The sequence below is a fragment of the Phocoena sinus genome, chromosome 18 (assembly GCF_008692025.1).
Source record: "Phocoena sinus isolate mPhoSin1 chromosome 18, mPhoSin1.pri, whole genome shotgun sequence".
Classification (NCBI taxonomy): domain Eukaryota; kingdom Metazoa; phylum Chordata; class Mammalia; order Artiodactyla; family Phocoenidae; genus Phocoena; species Phocoena sinus.
The window spans coordinates 20,674,213-20,687,851 of record NC_045780.1 but is presented as its reverse complement, the minus strand read 5'-3'; positions in this window follow the sequence as shown (position 1 = coordinate 20,687,851).

The window sequence follows — 13,639 nt, the reverse complement described above, 5'->3', positions numbered from 1 at the left end:
AAGTCACAGATAATTACAAACCAAGAACCATGCAGGAGAAGCAGAGGCAAGTTTTATTTTTCATGGGGAAGGTCATCTGCCAGGTCATAGTGCCCTCCAGGCCCCAGGTCTCAAGGGCAGTGAGAGCAAGTACCAGGAACAACTTAGCGCTTCAGCCAGCAGGGCTCCCCCCCCCAGCACCCGTTGGTCACACACAAAGCTCCTTTGTGACCGGGACAGCCTTGTAGGAGACTAGAAGCCTGGCAGCTGCCCGTCCAAACCCAGCCGGGCTGCACAAGGAGTTATTTGTGCCAGGAGCAGAGACGCGACCCTGCTTTTAAGCTCAGCTGACAGAGCCAGCAAAGGGGAAATCAGCTTCTGTACGGAGCAGGGAGGAACTGAGCTGAAACGAACAGCAGAAGGAGCTTCAGGAAGGCACATAATGGTATGGTCACCATGCAGACGTGCAGGGATGAAGGGGCCATCCTGTGTGGGAGGGAAGCCAGGACACGTGCCAGGGGATCTGAGAGATACCCACTTTTTTTTAACCCACAAAACCCCAAATCTGTATGATTCCATTTACATGAGGAAGCTAGAATAGGCAAATTCATGGAGAGAGAAAATAGAATAGAGGGTACCAGGTCCTGGAGGAGGGAAAATGGGAAGTTGTTTCATGCGTACAGAGTACTTGTTTAGGATGCTGAGAAAGTTCTGGATATGGATAGCGGTGATGGTTGCACATGACTGCAAAAGTACTAAATGCCACTGAATTATATTCTTAAAAAATGTTTAAAATAGTGTCATGTATATTTACCATAATGAAATAGATATGTATTTTATTATAATAAATACATATGTACGTATTGAAAATCTACTATCACGATGTGACACTTCTTTGGAGTAAAAGCCCAAGTGAAAGCACGATGCTAAGAGAGGGGCCCCGACCTCTGGGGATTAGTTTCTTAAATTTTAATAAATCTTGCTCTCTTTTGCTTTCCTTCAGGGGTGTCAGAGACCAGCTTTGGGGAAGGAAGAAGAGTCCCGCCATTTTACTATTTGCTTCTGCTGTGATAGGTAGCCTGGGGTTTGTTAGTGGCATACTCAGAGATACCACGCCCTGAAAGAGCCTCTTTACCTGCAAGAGACAGAGGCAGCTAAAACAAAAGGATTGTGGCCCCAGGTGAAAATACTCTTTGCTTCAAGGAATACCTGGCACCAACAGTCCCACAGCTTCAGGCAAACCCCGATGCCCAGGGTCAGCCTGTTCCACGGAGATGTCAGGATGAGGGGCCTGTGCCCTTGGCCTGACAGATAATGAGTAAATATTGCCCTCTATTCCTCCTCCTCCTCTCTCTCTTTATCACGCAATTCCCGCTTTTCCTTTCTGAAGATGCTCTCAGCTGGACGAGTAGAACCGGAAGCTGCACCTGTTCTCTGGTCCCTTTTCGTGATGAAAAATGTGGTATGCACAAAACTCTGAGGTCTCGCATGAGTGCAGTGGTAAACGGTTATTTGCGTTAGAACTAAAAATACTACGTTGTTTGTATTCTGTCTTGCCCACTAGATTGTGGACCCAGAGGACCTTACTTATTTCTGAATTCCTTCCCCCACGATGCCTCCTCCCCAGGACCCAGTCCTGCACTTCATATGTTTTAGGTGTTTCATTAAAATTCCAACTGTTCATGTGGCTTGTGGGGTATAATTTGAATGCCATCCTACAAAAGAGGAAGACATTCAGCTAAGATTATCCCATGTTTGGGGACAGTTAGTGTGTCCAAAGTTCAGTGTCGTAGTCAACATTTAAAGTGTTCTTTACTGTGGTCTCGACCCAATTTTCAGTCTCTTCTTTCACCCCTGCCTCAATTACTCTGAGATCCACAATGGCCCACCAACTGCTCTGGGAGAATTCTTCATATTTTCCTACCTTTTGTAACTCAAGCCATTAACCACGTCTTATATTTTTCACACCTGCTTCCCAGAGCCTGCAACTCCTGCCTTTTTGCTTATCGTGTGACAAAACCACAATTACACCAAATACAAAAATCTCTTATCTCTGACCCGGGGGATTCAAAGCCCTGCTGGCCCTTTCCAGGGAGGTAAGAGAAAAGTGGTCTCATTCATTCAGATTTTTCTGCAAAGCAGTAAGAACAGAAAAACTGAGTTTCTTAAGAAATTATTTTGCCACATGAAATTTAAAAATTAAAAACATTTAACGTGCCAGTACAATGAATACCAATGGATGAACGGAAGTTACGTCTCTATAACATAGATGGATCCAACCAACAGCTTCTCTCTCACTGATTCATTTCAGCAGCCATTAAAATCATTCAGCTTTATTTGATGTCCTGATTTCATGCTCTCCAAGCTATCTTCTATTTAAAAATTGATTTTCTGTGTCAATTTGCCTACGGGGAAATGAGATGCTGACCAGCCAATATGGGCATTCCCACCTACTCCATTTCCCCAGAGTTACATTTCTCACAGTAAATAGTAATAAATTATCGTTCTTGCTTATATATAAATCTCCAGTGAGTTTCATCAGATCCTGTGATAGGGAGAGCAGTGGCCCCCCAAAGATGTCCACATCCTAATGCCCAGAACCTGTAGTTATGTTATGTTGCATAGCGAGGGGGAATTTAGGTTGCAGATAGAAATAAGGCTGCTGGGGCTTCCCTGGTGGCGCAGTGGTTGAGAGTCCGCCTGCCGATGCAGGGGACACGGGTTCGTGCCCCGGTCGGGGAAGATCCCACATGCCGCAGAGCGGCTGGGCCCATGAGCCATGGCCGCTGAGCCTGCGCGTCCGGAGCCTGTGCTCCACAGCGGGAGAGGCCACAAGAGTGAGAGGCCCGCGTACAGCAAAAAAGAAATAAGGCTGCTGATCAGCTGACTTGGATGATTCCCCATGGGCCCATTGTAATCACGAGCGTCCTTATAAGTAAAAAAGGGAGGCAGGAGAGTCAAAGTGATGCAAGCGACAAAGATTCAACCAGCCATCGCAGGCTTTGAAGATGAAAGGAGGCCATGAGCCAAAGACAGCCTCTCTGTCTAGGAGAGACAGGAAATGGATTCTTCCCTGGAGCCTCCAGAAGGAATGTAGCCCAGCTGACACCTTGATTTTAACCCCGTGAGACCCATTTTAGACTTCTGACCCCCAAAACTGTGCAATAACAAGTTTGTATTGTTTTAAGCCACTAAATTCTTAATACTGTGAGTCGGCAATAGGACACTGCTACAGCTCTACGATAGGGAATTGTTACTGCTATAGTACAGACCGCAAGAGACGAGTGATTGATTGATTGATTGATTTTTAAATTTATTTATTTATTTATGGCGGTGTTGGGTCTTCGTTTCTGTGCGAGGGCTTTCTCTCTCTAGTTGCGGCGAGCGGGGGCCACTCTTCATCGCGGTGCGCGGGCCTCTCACTATCGCGGCCTCTCTTGTTGCAGAGCACAGGCTCCAGACGCGCAGGCTCAGTAGTTGTGGCACACGGGCCTAGCTGCTCCGCGGCATGTGGGATCTTCCCAGACCGGGGCTCGAACCCGTGTCCCCTGCGTTGGCAGGCAGATTCTCAACCACTGCGCCACCAGGGAAGCCCGAGACTAAGTGATTTTGATTGCACTGATGAAATGCAGTTCCTGGAGCTGCAGTCTCGTATCCGTGCCAAATGGGTTCCTGCACTCCCCTGAAAATATCTCAATATTTTTCCCTCTCTCTGATCAACAAAGTGCTCTGAACATAATATAGGCCCTTAAAAATATTTGTTGAATCAATGAGTTTTTGGCAAAATATAGAGACGGTGAGCCATAACTGGTGTGTTATTGATAGTCTGAAAATTTTAAGGCTTAACCATCTCTCTCTGTAACTAGTTGTGAGTGAATGCCTCTATTATCAGGACATTGGTAGTTAAATTATACGGACTTGAAGTAACAGAGAATTTGGGATGAGAATACCCAGCTCTCTTTTCCACTTACAGGGAAAATGTGAATTCAATTTAAAAATCAAAGCTTAGTCTTAGCCTCGGGTAGTAACTTCCCTCCTGCAAGAGGAAGCTTCATTTCTATTCTGAGGCATGTGGAAGCTCTTCAGGCTGGCTGGTGAAAGAGCTGGTGACATTCTTGTCAACACAGCTGACACCCGTATCATGTCCAACACTAAACACTAGGCCTATTTGAAGAAGGAAAGGCAAGTACAGCATGTCAATGAGTCATGACAACCTTTGGTGGGCTAAGAAGAGCTCCGGAGCGTCCTGTTGTCATTCTCCGGTATTGGAGCTGCTGCCAGAGAGTCAAACCAAGGGTAAATAAAATGGTCCCTTGGAAAATGCCATCAGTTGAAAGTTGCTGACTCAAGAACCCTTCTGGGAAGAGAAGTGCTTCTCACATTGAGCTGTGTGAGGAGCTGATACCCTGACTTGGCCACAGTCACACTCGCCAGGCTCCTACGGGCCGGGAGAGCTTTCTCATGTGTTCATTGTTCCTAAGCGCTACTATATTTCTTTGGCTTTAGAACGCTCCTATTTCAGTTTGCAGAAATATATGCAGCACGTAGAGTGAAAAGAAAGCCTGGCTGGTTCGCACAGCTGCTCTAAGTTGAGTCTGGGGAGAATATAAGAGGGAAGAGGAGGGAGAGGCGCCTAGAGACTGAGTCTAAAGCCCCCTTAAGGAGTTGGAGCCTTATCCTCATGGCAGTCGGAGCTACTAAAGGGTTCTGAATGATGGCACTGATGTCTGCATTTTCCTTCCTTGGTGATCTAATATGTCTCAAGTTCTCAGACTTTAATGTGCATAGGAATTACCTTGAATCTTCATAAGATGCAGATTTGGATCCAGTAGCTCTCAGGTGGGGCCCCAGATGCTGCAACAAGCTCGTGGGTGATGCCAGAGCTGCTGAGCCATGGACCACGCTTTCGGTAGCAAAGGCCTAAACAGAATTTCTTGTCTGCATCCACCATTGATTTTTTTCAGAGCCTGCAGGAAGGCGAAGGAGCAGCTGGAGGGCACACACAAAGCTCTTTTCCACCCTCAAAATGCCTGTGTGTTTTCCTGGGGTGACCTAATAGCCCGGGCAGAGAACATTGTGGAAATCTCCTTGGTCATTCGTTCGAACAAGTGCTTCGCTTGTTCTGGACCATTGCTCCGACTCTCTGCACTTTTAGCTCAGAACTCTCTGTCTCATCTTGCCGTCTGTATGCTTAGTTACCAAATAGGCATTGAAATTCCTTTTTCCTGATGTCTTTAGCAGGATAGGCTTCTCAAATTCTTGAGGATGACACCAAGCCAAGAATCTCACATTCTTCAAAAATGACCACCGTGCTGTGGTTTGGATAATTGAGGGATGTGAAGGAAGGTTGAAGATAAATAAATTAGGTTCCTTTAAATTGACATTACAGAGAGAAATACAGGACTCTTAGAGCCTTTGCTTGGTCAATATAGTATATATACACACCATTGTACACTATAAATGAAATGATCAATGTAAAGTATTTCAACAGTGTCTATCTAGCACAAAGGAAGCATCCAATATATGGTAGCTATTATTAATTTTTACAAAATGACATACTAGTTTATTCAATGTTTTGCAACAATAGATTAACACCACCTTTTTGAAACAAATCACATCCAGTCTTATCGAATTTGTTTCCTCAACTGTAAAATAAGCATAATAATACTTGCATCTTCAGGTTCACATAACTTCGTGGGTTCAAATTCTGGCTCTGCTACTTTTAGCTCTGTGACCTTGGACAAGAAACTTAGTGTCTCTGTACCTCAGTTTCCTCATATGTGAAATGGGGCTAATAAGAATAGGTATCTCATAGAGTTGTTTTAAGAATTCAGTGAGTGAATAGATGTGAAGTGCTACAGCAGAGACTGAAACAAAGTCAGGCTCTGTAAATGTTGACTATCATTATTATTAGGGGAGGATTAGCTATGATAACACCTGTGAAAGTGAATTGTCACATTGCAGAAACGTAGGAGAAGCTTCAGGTGTATACGTGTGGGTGTGTGCATTTTTATCCTCGCCACAGCAATGAATAGTGCTTAAAGGTGTGGGCTCTGTAGCTGTATTGTTCAGAATCAGATTCTGGATCCACGTGTACCAGCTGTGTTTACTGGCAAATTACTCAACCTCTCTTTTCCTAAATATCCTCACTCATCTTAAAAGTGAGAATAATAATAATAGTAATAATACCTCCTTTATTGTATAGTTTTGTGGCATACATGCTCTTATTTGTGACGGATCCAACGTCACTGAGGCCTTAACGTACCAACGCCATTTACTCTCCCAGTTCTACAGCACAGTCTGACCTTGTGTGTCCGTTTTGGCGAGTAAAGCGGATGGTGAGAGGCTGAATATTAAGTCCCAGCCTTGGATTTAGCTTATTCTGCCTTATAACATGCAAACACTTAATACAAATCTGGATTTTTCCCACCCTGGCTAATCATTACTTCTCAAAAATGCTGACCAAATCTGAAAATAATCTTCAGATCCGTCATTCATTTAAGACGTAATGCTTTCCAGCATGGCTAGCTTTCTCAAGCCACTCTCCCGCTGAATTACATTCATTACTGTGGTGGGTATTCAGTTTTGCTAAATTAATCTTTTAAGAGTGAGTGGTGACCATAGCGTTGGAGTATTTTTCTTCTCGGAGTGGGGGATGGAGCTTGTTTATTTTTTTTTATTAATTTTTATTGGTTCATGGTCGCTTTACAATGTTGTGTTGGCCTCCACTGCACAACAAGGTGAGACATACACATACAGATATCCCCTCCCTTTTGGACTTCCCACCCATTTAGGTTGCCACAGTGCATTAGGTAGAGTTCCCTGTTATGGTAGCTATTATTATCAAAATCTATACCTGAGAGACGGGTCGTGAGAGTTAAGTAAAGTAACACGTGAAAAGCGCTTAGAACAGCACAAGGTAGATGTCGAGCACACTATAGCAATTATGTGATGATGGTGATGAGGAGGAAGATAACGAGAAGGAAGAGGATATGATGATGATGGGCTTCTGTCCCCTCTTCTGTCAGTAGAATTCCCTCCCTAGGATGAGATTTTGGGAGGATTAAGGAAGTAAGGTAATTTGCTTAAACACATTTCAACAACCAACAATAATCACAACACGACCGAAACCCTTTCTTGGCATTTCTTGAGCATCATCAAAGGTGATCCAGAGCTTCCCTGGTGGCGCAGTGGTTGAGAGTCCGCCTGCCGATGCAGGGGACACAGGTTCGTGCCCCGGTCCGGGAAGATCCCACATGCCCCAGAGCGGCTGGGCCCGTGAGCCATGGCCGCTGAGCCTGTGCTCCACAACGGGAGAGGCCACAACAGTGAGAGGCCTGCGTATCGCCACAAAAAAAAAAAAAAAAAGGTGATCCAACTCAGAACTCTCCACCCCCACTTCATTGCCTTCCTTTCCCCCCTCGCCTCCGATTCATTTACACCCAGAATCTACTCCCAAGCATCCCTCTCTCTCTCCAAAGGCCACTTTTTGCGTCGAGTTACTCAACTCACTGTGGCTTCCTTCGTTTGACACAGAGCACATCATAGAGTGAGGGCTCAGCAAACAATTGCAAAATTGAATGGAGTTTTATCAGAATACAGAGTTCTTACTCCAAAAGTACTAGAGTAAATGGCTATTTCTTACCAAAAAAAATAAAAAATAAACCCTTCAACTTCAGTCACCTCTCTCACCCACCCAAGACAGAAAAGAGCACGAGGAACAGGACGTGGGCGTCTCCCTGACAAAATGACACATCAGTACTTCCCCATCCTATCATCCTACTGGATTAATTCAATAAGACAGTGACCAGGGAGTGACCTCAGTGAAAGTCAGCATGCTGTGTGCTCTCCGGCTCTGGAGTTCTCCTAACTCCTTAGGACGGAATGAGATGTTCTTCTCCAAAAGTGCACGACCTAGTTTTCCCCTAGTTTTTACCAAGGGGAATTGAATCCCACCGTGCAAATTAACCTCTCCTCTTCACCTCTATCAACCCAGATACACATATACACCTACTCTTCGCTATTCTGGTGAGAGAAGGCTCCTGTCGCTGCTTCCGCGGATCTCATTACAACAGCAGAATCCTCAGAGGCATTTGTCTCTAAGGCAAATATAGTAGGCTATTAGATAACACTTCTGGAAAAAAAAAAGAAGAAAAAAGCTTATTCGGAAGTTCAAGAGAGGTTTACAATCCCTTTAAATATGATGGTAACAAAAATCAAGTTACAGTCTGATAAACGACGTTTTCTGATTTGTAATCATAGAATTCATAAAGTTATAAAAATTGAGCTAAACTTGCTTAAACACATACTAATTTGCTTTTATTGTAAAGAAAACAATAGAATTTAATCGCACTTGTCTGGAATATCCATGAAACAAGGCTACCTTGCCCATGTGGGTTTCGTTGAAGTGCCAACGGGCATAATTCTAAAAGCAGCTCAAATTCCCTAAATCAGCTTATATGCTTGTGACTCTGTTTTTTTCTTTCTTATAAAATTTAAATGGCTTCAAATTTACTTCAACACATTTCAACAACCAGCAAAAGTTGTAATGCAACCAAAACCCTTTCTTTGCATTTCTTGAGGGTCATCAAAGGTGATCCACCCCCTTCATTGCTTTCCTTCACCACCCGCAATTCATTTATACCCAGAATCTACTCCCAAGCAGCCCGCTCTCTCTCCAAAGGTCACCTAAACTCTCTCTCAACACACTAGCCAAACAACTTTTGGCTTCTCTCTTTTATAGTATATAAACCTTTTTAGACACTTTCCAAACAAGCAAGACTCTTTGTATAAGTGACAAAGTGGCAGAAACTAAACAGGCAAATACAGGATTTGTTTTACAGGGTGCATATGGTGAGGAAAGACCAGAATATTACATGCTGATAATTTTTTGGTCCATCAGATATTATTGTATTCAATATACGTTTTCACCTCCCAGGAACTTTTCTTAAAATTTTATGTGGCTTTATAATTTAGTTACTATAGTAAACTGTGTTAAACCTAAGTCTTCTTTTCCTTCCAACCTCAGAAAAACAGTATAACTCACTAGTGAATGCTAAAGGCTTTCATTGACTAATTGATCAAGGGAACAAAAGAGAAAGTCCAAACACAGACTCAGAGATCTATGGTCACTTGATTGACAGCAAAGGTGCCACTGCAGTTCAGTGGGGCAAGTACGGTCCTTTCAGATAAATATAGATGGTGCCTGGGCAATTTGATTGCATGTGGAATAAAACTGAACGTTGACCTCCACCTCACACAATACACAAAAAATTAGCTTGAGGTGGATCACAGACCTTAATGGGAAAGGTAGAACAATAAGACTTCTTTTAAAAAACACATGAACAAAGATTACATAATCAGGACACAAGAGGCACTAATCATAAGAGATATGATTGGCATTTGGAATAATATATTCAGTAATACCTACAATTTAGCTGTCTTTTATATTAGCTATGGTTTGTATTTATTAGAGATTCACAATGTATTGTGAACGACTACTCAGATGGACCCAGATGCTCACACACACAAAGCCTTACGTTTCACACTGATTTTGTGGCTGCATTACAGTTGCAAAATACCAGACCCTTTCCCAACTCATGATTTACAAGAGAGAACATAAAAGAGGAATCGGTTGTGCTTTTAGAATCCCCTTAAAAAGACCACAGGATAGGAAGAAAACAGGCTCTCAGTGCATAGAGCTCTTGATGAAAGTGTCAGCATAACTTGCGTCACGGGACCCTCCCAGCCACTGGAGTGATGATCTTGTTTTTCTCAAACTTTTTTCAGCAGGTCATTCACCATCAGATGTAAGGATGAACTTATTGACCTTAAAGGTTGGTAGTTCTGGGGACGTCTTTAAATAAAATGCGAGACCATCATCTGTGCAATGTGCTTTGGATTCCTCTATCAGAAAAAGAGGATAATAAGGTAGATAATTTCGGAAAGCCCTGTGACTTTTTCTTTTTTCGCCATACCACACGGCATATGGAACTTCCCCACCAGGGATCAGACCTGTGCCCCCTGCAGTGTAATCCTGGAGTCTTAACCACTGGACCACCAGGGAAGTCCGATTCTTTATTACTTTAACTGCTTTTTTCCAAGCTAAAAATTTATGTCACACATTTGGTTCATTGACTTCAGTTACCATCTTATCCATTTTATTTTCTTCCATAAATCCTCATCTTCCTCTTATGGTTTTTGGTCCCTGACTCAAATCTTTTCGAAGGTAACAATGAGAAGAAGCTGAAACAGGATTGGTATAGAAACGCAGTCCCTCTTCCTCGGCCAGCAGCCTTCCCCTCAGTTCAGTTTCTGAAATGCTAAGCTGGGTGTTTAGTGCTGGGGCTCAGAGACAGACATCTACAGGTTCCCATCCTCTTTGCCACTTACCAGCTGCGTGCCTTGAGCAAGATACTTCTCTCTGAGCCTTAATTCCCTTCTTTGCAAAATGAACATAATACTAATACCATCTAGCACGTAGCATTAGACATCCGGACCGTAGCACAGGGTCCAGCAAGGGGGAGTTAACTATTCGTATGATGATCATACCTCTTTTGTGCACCAGAGCTATGTTTCTATTTTTGCCCTACACTCATACTCCTTAAGATTCAACCCCCCCAAATGCTTCATATTTAATCAGGCTCTCCTTAACGCCTAGAATCTATGCTTCCCAGGGTCCCAAACAATAGTGTATATCACATTATTATGGAAACTAAAGAAAAATGGGCAGCCTTAGTAGACTGAGATGCAAGTTTGAAGACATGGGATCCTCTTTAACCCAGGCTTTCACTGATTATCAAGAATGGAAAAGTAGGGCTTCCCTGGTGGTGCAGTGGTTGAGAGTCCGCCTGCCGATGCAGGGGATGCGGGTTCGTGCCCCGGTCTGGGAGGATCCCATGTGCTGTGGAGCGGCTGGGCCCGTGAGCCGTGGCCGCTGAGCCTGCGCGTCCGGAGCCTGTGCTCTGCAACGGGAGAGGCTGCAACAGTGAGAGGCCCGCGTACCGCAAAACAAAACAAAAAAAAAAAAGAATGGAAAAGTAACCTGCCCAAATTTACCTATCTGGTATTGGAATGTATATCTCAGAGATAGGCTTAGGACTAACAGAGACTAAATTTTTTATGTCAAGGACAGAGCAATAAATAGTAAAAATGATGTATGTTTATTTGACATTGGGCATGACATTTAAGGTCTCTAAGCCTCCATTTTCTTATTTGTAAACCGTACTACATGAGAAGAGTATCTACTTCAACAGGGTGATTATGAAGATTAAAATAGGTATATGGATATTTAGTATAGCCTATCATATAATAAACATTCAAAACATTATTGATTCCTAATGATGATAATTTCATTATAACTTAATTTCCCCAACTGTAAAAGAGGATACTAATACCTATTATATAGGTTTTTATGAATATTAGATGAGATACTATTTTAAAATATGCATGGTACAGTTTCTGATACACTGTAAGAACTTAATAAATGTTAGCTTTTTAAAGTAAATTTTTGTTAGTTGTTTGCTTCACTAGCCATGTAGACACACACACACACACACACACACACACACACACACACACACACACACACATGCACATTTCCCCTGGTCAGCATTGATACTGTTGAGCAAGGAGGAAAAATCTGCACGTTGTTTCATGAACCTGTGTAATGCCTGAGGTCTTTGGAAAGGCTCAGGTCCAGTCATAGTGATTTGTGCCATCAAACTTATTGGATAGATAAAAATGAGTATTCTTTTTAATGTATTCTTTTCCTTGAATAAAATTATACTTGGGGGTTTTGTAATAACCTATAAGGGAAAAGAATCTGAAAAAGAATATCTATATATCTATATGTATATATATATATAACTGAATCACTTTGCTGTGCACCTGAAACTAACACAACGTTGTAAATCAACTCTACTTCAATACAAATTAATTAATTAATTCCTGGAACCAACAAAAATATTATACTTGGTGGCGGAAGGGCAGTTTCATCTTTTTTTTTTTTACATTTTTGCAATTGTTTCTTTCACTTTATGGTTTCTCTTTTTTTTTATTATGTGTATTTATTTATTTATTTTCTTATTAGTCATCCATTTTATACACATCATTGTATACATGTCAATCCCAATCTCCCAATTCATCACACCACCACCCCCAACCCCCAGCCACTTTCCCCCCTTGGTGTCCATATGTTTGTTCTCTACATCTGTGTCTCAACTTCTGCCCTGCAAACTGCTTCATCTGTACCATTTTTCTAGGTTCCACATATATGAGTTAATATATGATATTTGTTTTTCTCTTTCTGACTTACTTCATTCTGTATGATAGTCTCTAGATCCCTTCATGTCACTACAAATGACCCAATTTCATTCCTTTTCATGACTGAGTAATATTCCATTGTATATATGTACCACATCTTCTTTATCAATTCATCTGTCAGTGGGCATTTAGGTTGCTTCCAATACCTGGCTATTGTAAACAGTACTGCAATGAACGTTGGGGTGCATGTGTCTTTTTGAATTATGGTTTTCTCTGGGTATATGCCCAGTAGTGGGATTGCTGTCATATGGTAATTCTAATTTTAGTTCTTTAAGGAACCTCCATACTGTTCTCCATAGTGGCTAGATCAATTTACATTCCCACCAACAGTGCAAGAGGGTCCCCTTTTCTCCACACCCTCTCCAGCATTTGTTGTTTGTAGATTTTCTGATGATGCCCATTCTAACTGGTGTGAGGTGATATCTCATTGTAGTTTTGATTTGCATTTCTCTAATAATTAGTGATGTTGATCAACTTTTCACATGCTTCTTGGCCATCTGTATGTCTTCTTTGGAGAAATGTCTATTTAGGTCTTCTGCCCATTTTTGGATTGGGTTGTTTGTTTCTTTAATATTGAGCTGCATGAGCTGTTTATACATTTTGGAGATTAATCCTTTGTCCGATAATTCATTTGCAAGTATTTTCTCCCATTCTGAGGGTTGTCTTTTTGTCTTGTTTATGGTTTCCTTTGCTGTGCAAAACTTGGAAGTTTCATTAGGTCCCATTTGTTTATTTTTATTTCTATGACTCTAGGAGGTGGATCAAAAAAGATCTTGCTGTGATTTATGTCAAAGAGTGTTCTTCCTATGTTTTCCTCTAAGAGTTTTATAGTGCATGGTCTTACATTTAGGTCTCTAATCCATTTTGAGTTTATTTTTGTGTATGGTGTTAGGGAGTGTTCTAATTTCATTCTTTTACATGTAGCTGTCCAGTTTTCCCAGCACCACTTATTGAAGAGACTGTGTTTTCTCCATTGTATATCCTTGCCTCCTTTGTCATAGATTAGTTGACCATAGGTGCATGGGTTTATCTCTGGGCTTTCTATCCTGTTCCATTGATCTATATTTCTGTTTCTGTGCCAGTACCATATTGTCTTGATTACTGTAGCTTTGGAGTGTAGTCTGAAGTCAGGGAGTCTGATTCCTCCATCTCCGTTTTTTTCCCTCAAGATTACTTTGGCTATTCGGGGTCTTTTGTGTCTCCATACAAATTTTAAGATTTTTTGTTCTAGTTCTGTAAAAAATGCCATTGGTGATTTGATAGGGATTGCATTGAATCTGAAGATTGCTTTGGGTAGTATAGTCATTTTCACAATATTGATTCTTCTAATCCAGGA